The sequence below is a fragment of the Aethalodelphis obliquidens genome, unplaced genomic scaffold (genome assembly GCF_003676395.1).
Source record: "Aethalodelphis obliquidens isolate GAN/ISIS:26980383/991018 unplaced genomic scaffold, ASM367639v1 scaffold11, whole genome shotgun sequence".
NCBI classification, from domain to species: Eukaryota; Metazoa; Chordata; class Mammalia; order Artiodactyla; family Delphinidae; genus Aethalodelphis; species Aethalodelphis obliquidens.
The window spans coordinates 45,123,745-45,133,853 of record NW_020837955.1 but is presented as its reverse complement, the minus strand read 5'-3'; the positions used below and the strand labels follow the sequence as shown (position 1 = coordinate 45,133,853).

Here is a 10,109-nt window from a genome sequence, read left to right as displayed (position 1 = left end):
CTATGGCCTGGGAAAAAAAACTACAAACTGCATATCTGACAAGGGACTAGTATCTAGAACATATAAAGAACTCTCAAAACTCAACAGTTTTTTTTTTTTTTAAAAAAGAAAGAACAAATAACCCAGTTATAAAATGAGCTAAAGTCACAAAGGGCTTTCCACCAAGAGGATCTACAGATGGCAAATTAGCACATGAAAAGATGTCCAACATCATAGCCATTAGGAAAATGCAAATTAAAACCACAATGAGGTATCACTACATGGTTTTCAGAATGGCTAAAATAAAAAATGCCAAATTCTGGCAGGAGGCAGAGGAAATGGATCCCTCAGATACAGCTGCTGAGGAGGTACAATGGTGGGGCCCTCTGGAAAACAATTGGGCAGCTTTTAAAAAAGCAACTAAACATGCAATTACTATATGACCCAGCAATTGCACTCCTGGGCGTTTTTCCCAGAGAAAGGAACATTTTTTTCGCACAAAAAACCTGGGCACGAATGTTTATGACAGTTTTATTTATAACAGCCAAAGTGTAGGAACAGGCCAGATGCTCTTCAACAATAAGGCAGCTGAGACGCGCCCAGACCACGGACAGCTACTCAGCCCTAGAAACGAGGGGACGACCCGGTGAGCCTCCAGGCAGCCACACTCCTTGAAAAATGCCAGTCCCCAGGGTTACGCACGGCGTGATTCCTTTTCTGTAACATTCTGGAAATGGAAAACCTGCAGAAACGGAGAAGAGATGAGGAGTTGGTGGAGCTGAGGGGGGTGGGGGGAGGGCACACGTCCGTGTGTGGCTGGGCCTGCAGGTGAGTGTGGTGTGTGTGTCTCGTGTGCACACGTGTGCACACCTGTCCGTGTGGGGGTGCGTGAGTGCATGGGTATGTGCACACCTGTGCGTAAGTGTGTGCATGTAGGCGTGCCCAGGTGTGTGAGTGTGCATGCACTGTGCATGTACAGAGCCTGCACAGTTATTCACCTGGGTGCCCGCCTGTCCACTCCACTCCTGGTTCCTGGCCCGAGAGAGATGACTTCACTATGTCCTGGGGCCAAAGTGCTTTCTGGAAAAGTCCATGTCTGCAGTGGCACTGGGAATGGGGCAACGGGACTCGGCTCGGAGAGTGTTTACTTTACACGGTTCCTTTGGACCAGCTCCACGTGCGAAAGGAAGCCGGCCTGTGGGAGGGGCTCCTTCAGACCCGGAGTGACAGGGTCTGTGTCAGTCACTTGTGGAAGCCTGTTCCTGGTTTTAAGGAAAATAAAGTGAGCTGGCATCACCTGCATCAGCTCCTGCATCATCTCCTGCATCGAGGCTCAGCAAAGCTCCTTTTAAATAGAGAGCTCTTCCATGGGCTGTATTTAGAATATAACTCGATTAACTGAAAATAAAGTTTTGCGCAACCCGTCAGAACGACATCATCAGGCGAGCAGAGCCCATGGTAAGCAGCTCGGGAGCCACGGGCCAGGCCTCATGCCATCTATGAACTGCAAGTGTCCCCCACCACGTGCTGGACAAGCTGCCGCGTTCATTCTGGAAATCAGCGTGGTAGGAAAAGACCATGTCCTCCGCCACCTCAGAATAGGGTGTCTTAAGGCTCCCTTTCATACGTTTTTTTAAAACCAGTGAAAACACGTCTTTCACGATTACAGAGCCGACTCATGCAAACCCAGATACAGACGACCCAGCAGGTCTTTGCACAGAGGGTCCCCAGGAGCGACCTCTGACAACAGCATCACCTCCCTGCCCATCGTCCCTGGTCAGCCCCGAGTGGGGCCACACCCAAGGCCAAGTCCACTCGGCGTCCACACTGGCAGGGAGGCACACCCCGCACCACCGGCCCTCACCCACGGGGAAGCTAGGGATGGAGAGGCCAGTGGGGGGCCCTGGGCACGGGAGGGCGCCTCCTGGCTGGCGGGGTCCAGTCGGCACCAGCTCAGCCAGCAATGAGCAGAACAGGAAGGACGAGGGCCAGGGTCTTCAAAGAAAAACGGAGGGGGCGGGGAATCGTGTTTAAACTCAGAGAATGAAAACACAAAGTGGCAGAAATTGCACGTCAGAGCGAGCTCGGCAAGTTTTGGTCACGAGCGGGGCCACACATCAGCATCAAAGCGTCGGTACGCAGAGGCCGGCAGCTGACTCCCGGGAGGCACTGCTCTGACAGAAGGCAGCGTCCTCACGGGGGGTGAGGGACTTCCTGGGAAAAGCAGACGGTGGGCGTGGAGGGAATCAGAGATGCGGCCTGGCGCTGGCCTGCAGAGCGGGTCCCAGAGAAGTGGCTGCTCTGCGTGGGCGGGCAGGGCTGCTGGGCTCCCGCACAGACGGAAGGGCAGGACCAGGCCCCTGGGCTCGGAGGCGGGGGCAGCGGCTCCGGCACCGCCCGGACTTGGGTCAGCTGCAGTCACTCCTCCCACGGACAGAGGCCAGCTCGGGTGGGCTTCTCCCCTCCACTGCCCACTGACCCCTCACCTGCCGTCCAGCCCAGGTGGGCACCAGGCAGGGCTGGGGGTGAAGAGAGCCCGGTGAGTGCAGTGGGCCAGGATGGCATCCATCCAACAACAAACAACACGATCCTGGATTTCTAGTCCCCATGACGACAGCTAGTAGCATGGTGGTCGCTTGTTCTGGTTTTATCAACGTTGGAGCACAGATAACGTCTTCGGGCCGGGCAAAGCTCAGCCAGGAGGCCAGGCCACTGCCTCTGGACGATGTGTTCTGAATAGTGAGCTGTCATCATTGTCTGCATTTGCTTTATGCTTTTGACAGCAAAGACTTTACCCTGGGCTGATTTCCCACAGAGACAGGCCAGACAAGGCTGGTGCAACGGGAGAGGAGGCCGCGTGAGTCATGGAGCTAGACGCTTCCCAGCAGAGATGGCCTCAGTCGGGCGAGGGGTGCCGAGCTTCTCGGGCGCAGGCTGGAGCCCAGCGTCTCCAGAGGAGGAATTTTGACAACTTTTCTGTACACACATTCAGAAAAATAGCTCTTTCTACAGAAAGTGAATGCCTAACCTAACCCTAACCTAACCCTAACCCTAACGCGTCCACCAGCACAGCCAGGCTCGCGGGCTCAGAGAGCCCTGTTTCAGGTCAAACACACAGCCACCACCTCCTCCAGCGCTGTCACCACTGAGTGGGGGCCCAAGTAAGGAGGAGTCAGCCCCACCCCACCCTGACCCGTCCTCGCCCCAGATACCTGGTAACGGGCCACGCAGTCTGGATGCAGGGTTCCTCTAACGGGTGACCAGAGCCCTGGCTTTCTACCCTGGCCCGAAGACCCCCTCCCCTGACACAAGCTCACGTTTGGGGCCCAGTCCCCAAAGGCCGCCAGCTCGCCCTGCAGAGACCCGCGTGGAAGCTGAAGGCCTGCAGCCATCGCGGGAGGAACCGGCAGATACCAGGTGGGGGCCAAGCCCGGGCCTGGCACAGGCTGGACGGACCCACATGCTCCTTTCTGGTCTCCTGGGTCAAAGGTGACCTGCTGCTGGGACTGTCACTCTTCTGCCTCGGCCACGTGTCCTTGGGCTCCATGTGGGCCCCGTGCGCTTCCCGGGACGGGGGTCTCCATCATGGCAACTCCTGGGGACCCTCCCTCCGCCCACCCAGAGCCAAGACAGTCCTTTGAAACCCTTGAGCTCCGCAGCTTCCCTCAGACGAATGAGGTGCCCCTGGTTGACAGGTGGGACACACAGGGACCTGGGGCGGCACCTAAAGGAGAGATGATTTGCGTAGGGACCCAAGACACCAGACAAATGGACACACTGCCCACGGGGCAAGTGTCCACGGCCACAATCAGGGAACGTGTTTTCGTGGGGTCTGAGTCCTTTATTCCCCCGAACAATCCTTTGCTCTGAGATAAATACAGAAAAAGCACGACCAGCTAAGGAAGAAACACAGCATATAATCCCATTCCTCAAAACTGCTATTTATTCAGACCCTCCCCCGAGAGCCAAGTCCAGCTAGAAGCAACCGTGGACGGACCTGCTGCCCCGGTTGCAGGCGGCTTCCATTCCACCAGCCCCTGGGGAATTTCTGCTGCAAAGATGACAAACTTCCCCCAAGAGGCGCTGGTTTATTTTTATACCCAAAGTGCTCTGAAAGAGGCCTTTTTATTATTTTGAGGATCTCACCTAATTGTGTTCATCTAAGTGATAAGATGTGTTAAGATTTTTAATTTAAGAAACCACACAAGTCATTTATTTTATAAATACAAAACCGCTCAAGCCCAAGATGTATTTAAATGAAAAAGAATCAGCTTCCCTGCTCTGCCTCATAATTCAGCGCAGCTAAGAGAGTTTCAAATGGTATGAATTTTCACATCAGAATGACAGTTGATAAACAGATAACAGGGGCTGCTTGACGCTGAGCTCCGCTAATGCTTATTTTAAATATAAGGTAACACATGACTGAACCTATGTCAGCAGCATATTTATAAACTGTGTGCTTTGTATAGACACCCGAGTGCATGCAGTCACGCTCCTGTACGGGAGAGAGATGAGATTTCCTCAGAAAGTTAAACCTAGAACTCCATAAGACCCAGCAATTCTACCCCTGAGTATACACCCAAAGAACCGAATACGAGAACTCAAACAAAAACTGTGCACAGATGTTCACTGCAGCACGATTCACAGTAGCCCAAAGGCGGGAAGAGCCCGAACGTCCATCAACAGGTGAGAGTGAATAGATGAAACCCCCGGAACGTGACTCGGCCGCGAGAAGGAGTTAAGCCCTGACACTCGCTACAACGGGGGTGAACGCTGAAAACACTGTGCTCCGTAGAAGAGGCCAGACCAAAGGCCACGTGTTATATGATTCCGCGCATACGAAGTGTCCAGAAAAGGTGACTCCAAAGAGACAGGAAGCAGATCCCTGTTGTCAGGGGCTGGGGGAGGGGCACGCGGAGCGGCCGCTGGCGGGCGCTGGCGCTCGGGGATCAGAGGGTCCTGGAGGCGGAGAGCGTGATGGCTGCGCAACTGTGAACATGCACTGAATGCCCCGAATTGCCCTGGAACCTGCCGGCAAGGGGAGGGGGGGAGCTGGGAGAGGAGATTGAGTCGGAGGAGGGAGGTCTCGCCCAAGGCCCCCCGAAGCAGGCCTCCAAACGGGCCAGGGAAGCAGGCGTGCGTGAGCGCGTGGACGCCCCAGCCGGGTTCCTCCCTGCCAGGGCTCTGGGGGCAAACTCGTTTCACGGCCTCTGTCGGGGCGAGGCAGAGGCTGCGAGAGGCCGGTGGAGCCCGAGGCCGGTTTTTCCCATAAAAGGCTCTGCCTGGGTCCTTCTGCATCACAACAAACATCACAGAGAGTTTTCTCATGTCTCATTTGCACAAAGGAAACGCCAGTCTTCTATTCGGCCAAAGGTGACCTCGTAATTAATGTGTCACACTGAAGCTGAAACAGGAAACCTGGACACTTTCAAATCCTTTCAGCTGTCGAGTATCCAAAAATCCTTCTGCCCCTACTTTGGGAGCCCAAATATTTTATTGCAGAGGTTATGTTAAGGACTAAAAACAGATATAGCACCTGAATTCTGACAGTAAAGATGCTAGACGTGGGCTTCCCTGGTGGTGCAGGGGTTGAGAGTCCGCCTGCCGATGCAGGGGACATCCCCGGTCCGGGAGGATCCCACATGCCGCGGAGCGACTGGGCCCGTGAGCCATGGCCGCTGAGCCTGCGCGTCCGGAGCCTGTGCTCTGCAGCGGGAGAGGCCGCAACAGTGAGAGGCCCGCGCACCCCCCAAAAAAAAACAATCTCAAGTCAACGACAGGTCCAGGGTCCCTGTGGCCGGGGAGCTGGACCACCCACAGCAGGGGCAGGCCTGGCCACAGAGCAGAGGGTGAGGGACCCGTGGGCGCGGGCAATGCCAGGATCCAGAGGTGCCTCTGGGGCTGCAGAGCAGAGCCTGCAAGGGCCGGCCGCACCCACCTCCAATCCCCTGACCGCGTGCCCTCCACTGTCTCCACCCAGGACTGTTCCGGGGTGACCTGTGGTGTCCCCTCTGGGGGGGAGAGTCTCTGCTCTGCAATGTCATCCCCCATCACTGCCCAGCCGACAAGGAAGGAGCCCAGGAGCCGCCACCATCATACTCTCACAGGCTTGTCCACAGACTAGCTTCTCTGACCAATCCTGCCCCCGTTCTCACCACAGAAGCAGCAAAGGACCCCCTGGACAGCCTGGGAGCCCTCAGGGCCTTGCTCCGAGCCCATGGGATCCAGGAGGTTATCAGCCCAAGGAGCGCCCTCAGTGATGCTCAGCCCTGGGATCCCAGCCGTGCAGTCAGGAGCCTGGTGGAGAACCGGCAGGAGGGCCCACAGCTGCCATCAGAGCATCATCTCCCTCTGGTGGCCACTTCCTGAGGGCTCACGCTCCTCAACTCCACCAGAGGCGGCATCCAAAGCCCAGGATGCCAGCGATCACCCTCCCCACCCCAGGGACACCACCGTCATCTCCCCACCCCAGGGGCACCGCCGTCACCTCCCCACCCCATGGACACTGCCGTCACATCAGACAAGGTTGGACTCCAGGCAAAAGAAATGAACAATACGACAGAGGTGATAACCCACAGTGCAGGTGGAAAGGCTGCCCACCCAATGTGCCACGTGACACAGGACCAGAGGCCCTGAAAGCAGGGAAGCCCGCAGGTGAGCACGGAGACCCAGGCAGAAGCACACCAGTGATGCTGTGTTTTCAAAGGTGAGGATGCAGAGACCTGGACAGTAGAATCGGCGCCAGGTTCTAACTGACGTGTCATGATGTTTCCAGTGCCTGCGGGACCGTCCTGAGAACCGGTTGCATATCTGGGCCCAAAGGTGCAGAGCAAAACAGGTGCAGCCGGGACAGTGGTCTCTCCTCACGGTGCGACACCACGAGAAGTTGAAGTGGCAGGAAACAAAAAACTTTCAACTTGCATAAGAAACTCCTGAGCAGAGAAGAAAGAACTCTCATTACAGACCATCTAGAAAGCAATCCTAGGGTCATCCCTGCTGCTCGAGAAAATGCATCCAGAATTTGGAAGTAAGGCAGCTAGGGGCTCTGGTTTTCAGCATCAGGCCACGCCCTCGCCCGCCCCGTGCAGCGAGCAGAGCTCTGGGGGCTCCTGTCGTGACCCCAGGGCTGGCCGGCCAACCTGGGAAGCCAGAGGTCACCCTGTGGAAAGGGGATGGCGTGTGGGTACAGAAGTGACCCCAAGGCTATACACTCATCGTCCTGTGCGACGTGCACCAGGTGTGGATCTGAGGCAGGAAACTGATTCACTGTCCCTGGTCCACTGGCGGGACTCTATGTCCTGCAACCTCGGACCTCATGGCCATCCGCCAGTTTCCTCATCAATGGGCTAGCGGGTTCTCTGCCACACCCCCAGCTATTTGTATAAAAAACACAATTCAACAGTTTGAGAATCAGGCTTCTGCATTATATATCAGAAATCATGGGATACAGCTAACAGAGCGCTCAGATGAAAAGTCACTCTTTTTTACTTATATTAATTACTAAGAAAAGCTGAAAATAATAAATCAAGCATCCAATTCAATAAGAACTAAAAATACAGCTAAGTTAAGCACACAGAGGATGAGATAAGAACGAAGGAAGAAATTAATGATTTAAAAAATAAAAAATGGGGCTTCCCTGGTGGCGCAGTGGTTGAGAGTCCGCCTGCCGATGCAGGGGACGCGGGTTCGTGCCCCGGTCTGGGAAGATCCCACATACCGCAGAGCAGCTGGGCCCGTGAGCCATGGCCGCTGGGCCTGCGCGTCCAGAGCCTGTGCTCCGCAACGGGAGAGGCCACAGCAGTGAGAGGCCCGCGTACCACAAAAAAAAAAAAAGAAAAAAAAAATGATAGGATCAATAAATGAATCCAAAAGCTGGTTCTTAAAAATAGGAAAACAATAACATTTAAAAATAAGTTAGCTAGCCTAATCAAGAAAAAAAGAGAGATACAGAAAATAAGGAAATAAGAAGAAAAATCAGCCCCAGATACAGAGAAAATGGAAAACAACCATAAATGACTACTTTGTTCAACCCCATGCATATTACAATTTGGATGAAATGAATGCTTTTCTAGGAAAATATAAATTACCAAATTGAGTCAGGAGGAGCCAGTTACCACAGATGAGAGTGTTGTGAAAGAGCTGCAACAGTACACACGCGTGCAGCACACACACACACACACATCCATACACATGTACACGTACGCCAGACACACACACGAGCATATATGCACACGTACATATCCACACAAAGACCCCCACACACATACTCAAAAGCACATATACGCACATCACACACATGCACACACACACACACACCTGCTCAAAACAAGAAGAGAAAATGTCCAGTTTCACAAGCTCTAGTGAACCTTTAAGAAACACATAATTACAATGTTATGAAAACCAGTTCAAGAGCGCAGGAAAAAAAGGAAAAAAGGACAAGCTTCCCAATTATTTGTTTGAGAAGAAACCGCAGGACAACCTTACGTACTGAGGCGCATATTGTAAGCGCAGTGCTCGCAGGAGCAGGACCTTTCCTCACGGCCCAGAGGGAAGCCCTCAGGGCTGAGGGGCACAGGCAGGAAGCAGCCTCGCGGAGGGCTCTGCGGAGCTGCCTCCTGGGCGGTCAGTGGGCCCCACCTGGGCAGACGCCCGGCCTTCTATCCAAGCTCCTCTGCACGCTCAGCTTTTGGAGGGAGCGGAGGAGGATTTCAGGGGGAAACGCGTGGTGCCCCACAAGTTCCAACTTGATTCTTGGGGAGATAAAGCAAAGAGTGGGCCTGACCTGAACTGTCTTTGCTAAATGAAATACCATCCGGCAAAAAATAACTTTTGTTTTCCACTCTTAATATTTAAGGCTGCTGTAAAACTGGAAACAGGAGTTTTAATATTTAATGCTCTAGGACTCTGAAAGTCTTACTACACAATGTCTGTGAGACACTTCCTCGGTGGGAATAAATACTTTATAACTGCTATGCGTATGGTGCCGGATGTCTTTATGAATAAACAAAGACATGTTTGAGAACCATCTGTGAGGACTAATTGCTGGCTAATTTGACAGGGACTGGAGCCTTCTCCCTCCAAGGTGGTGCACGGCTCCGGACGCCGAGGAAGAAGGGTGCTTAGGTTTCAAAGTGATATCCAGGGAGAACTTCTTTTGTCATGTGTGTACATTTGTATCCATATTTCATCATGCGCTGGGCTCTAAGCTTTAGCTAAGAAAACCTAGACACTTGTCAGAAAATGTGTCAGACGTCTCCCCTCCCTCCTACTGCCCTGTGATCTGCATTTGCGTCCTAACCTTCACCAACGGGCACAGCTAAAGCCCTGGTGAGGATGTCGGTTGGGGGTGTCTCAGGAAACACAAAGCAGCCGTGAATTCAACAAGAGAGAAGTCTACTTCTTTCTCACATGAGGCTACCCAGGACTGAGCAGCTGCCCACAGAAGGGGACCCGGGCTCCTTCACCCCAGCACAGAGGTTTCCTCTTCATGGCACAAAGTGGATGCTCAAGCTCCAGCCTTCACAGCCACTGTCCCACCAGCAGACAAAAGGGCCAAAGAAGGGGCTGCTCTCCCTTTGAGCACACTCCCCTAAGGCTGCATTGCAGTGACCAGAGCTGGGTTACTTGGCCATACTGGTCATAAGGAAGGCAGGAACTGGGGACGTCTTGTGCCTGCTAAAAGCTGGGATCTATTCCCGAGGAAGAAGGGGAGAAGACAGAGTACGACAAGATCTCCCCGAAGCCTGGGAGGCCAGGTGAGGGAGATCTGCTCTACTGCCCCTCTGCTGCCGACTGTCAAATCATCCACGACACTTTCCTGTTTGCAGGCTGGCCTTCTGGGCTCTGGCAGCCACGGCACCAGAGCCCAGCCCCGCCCAGGGCACCAAGACCCACCCCACCCTGCCCGCCAGCTTCCCCTCCCGGTCACCTCCGCCCGATGCCTGCACCCACCTCCCCTGCTCCTTCAGCCTCCCACCCACAGGGGCCCCAGGGGACCTTCTCTCACCCTGGACTTGGGCAGCTGTGCCCTGCGGGAGCATCTTGGGGATGGGGGTGCCACTCGGGGTTCATGGCCCCACAACGCAGGGCACACAGGAGCTTCTTGTCACCCACTCGCTCACCCTCCTCCA

At 54.3% G+C, this 10,109-nt stretch overlaps 1 long non-coding RNA gene across 1 annotated transcript; it reads right to left on the bottom strand.

The window, feature by feature from the left end:
• Nucleotides 1-496: 496 nt before the first annotated feature.
• LOC113623560 (uncharacterized) lies at nt 497-2,577 on the bottom strand. The gene is made up of 2 exons (XR_003433990.1): nt 2,466-2,577; nt 497-721 (listed from the first exon to the last, which is right to left on the bottom strand). It is a non-coding gene; the product is annotated as an uncharacterized LOC113623560 (long non-coding RNA).
• Between the last annotated feature and the right edge of the window lie 7,532 nt (nt 2,578-10,109).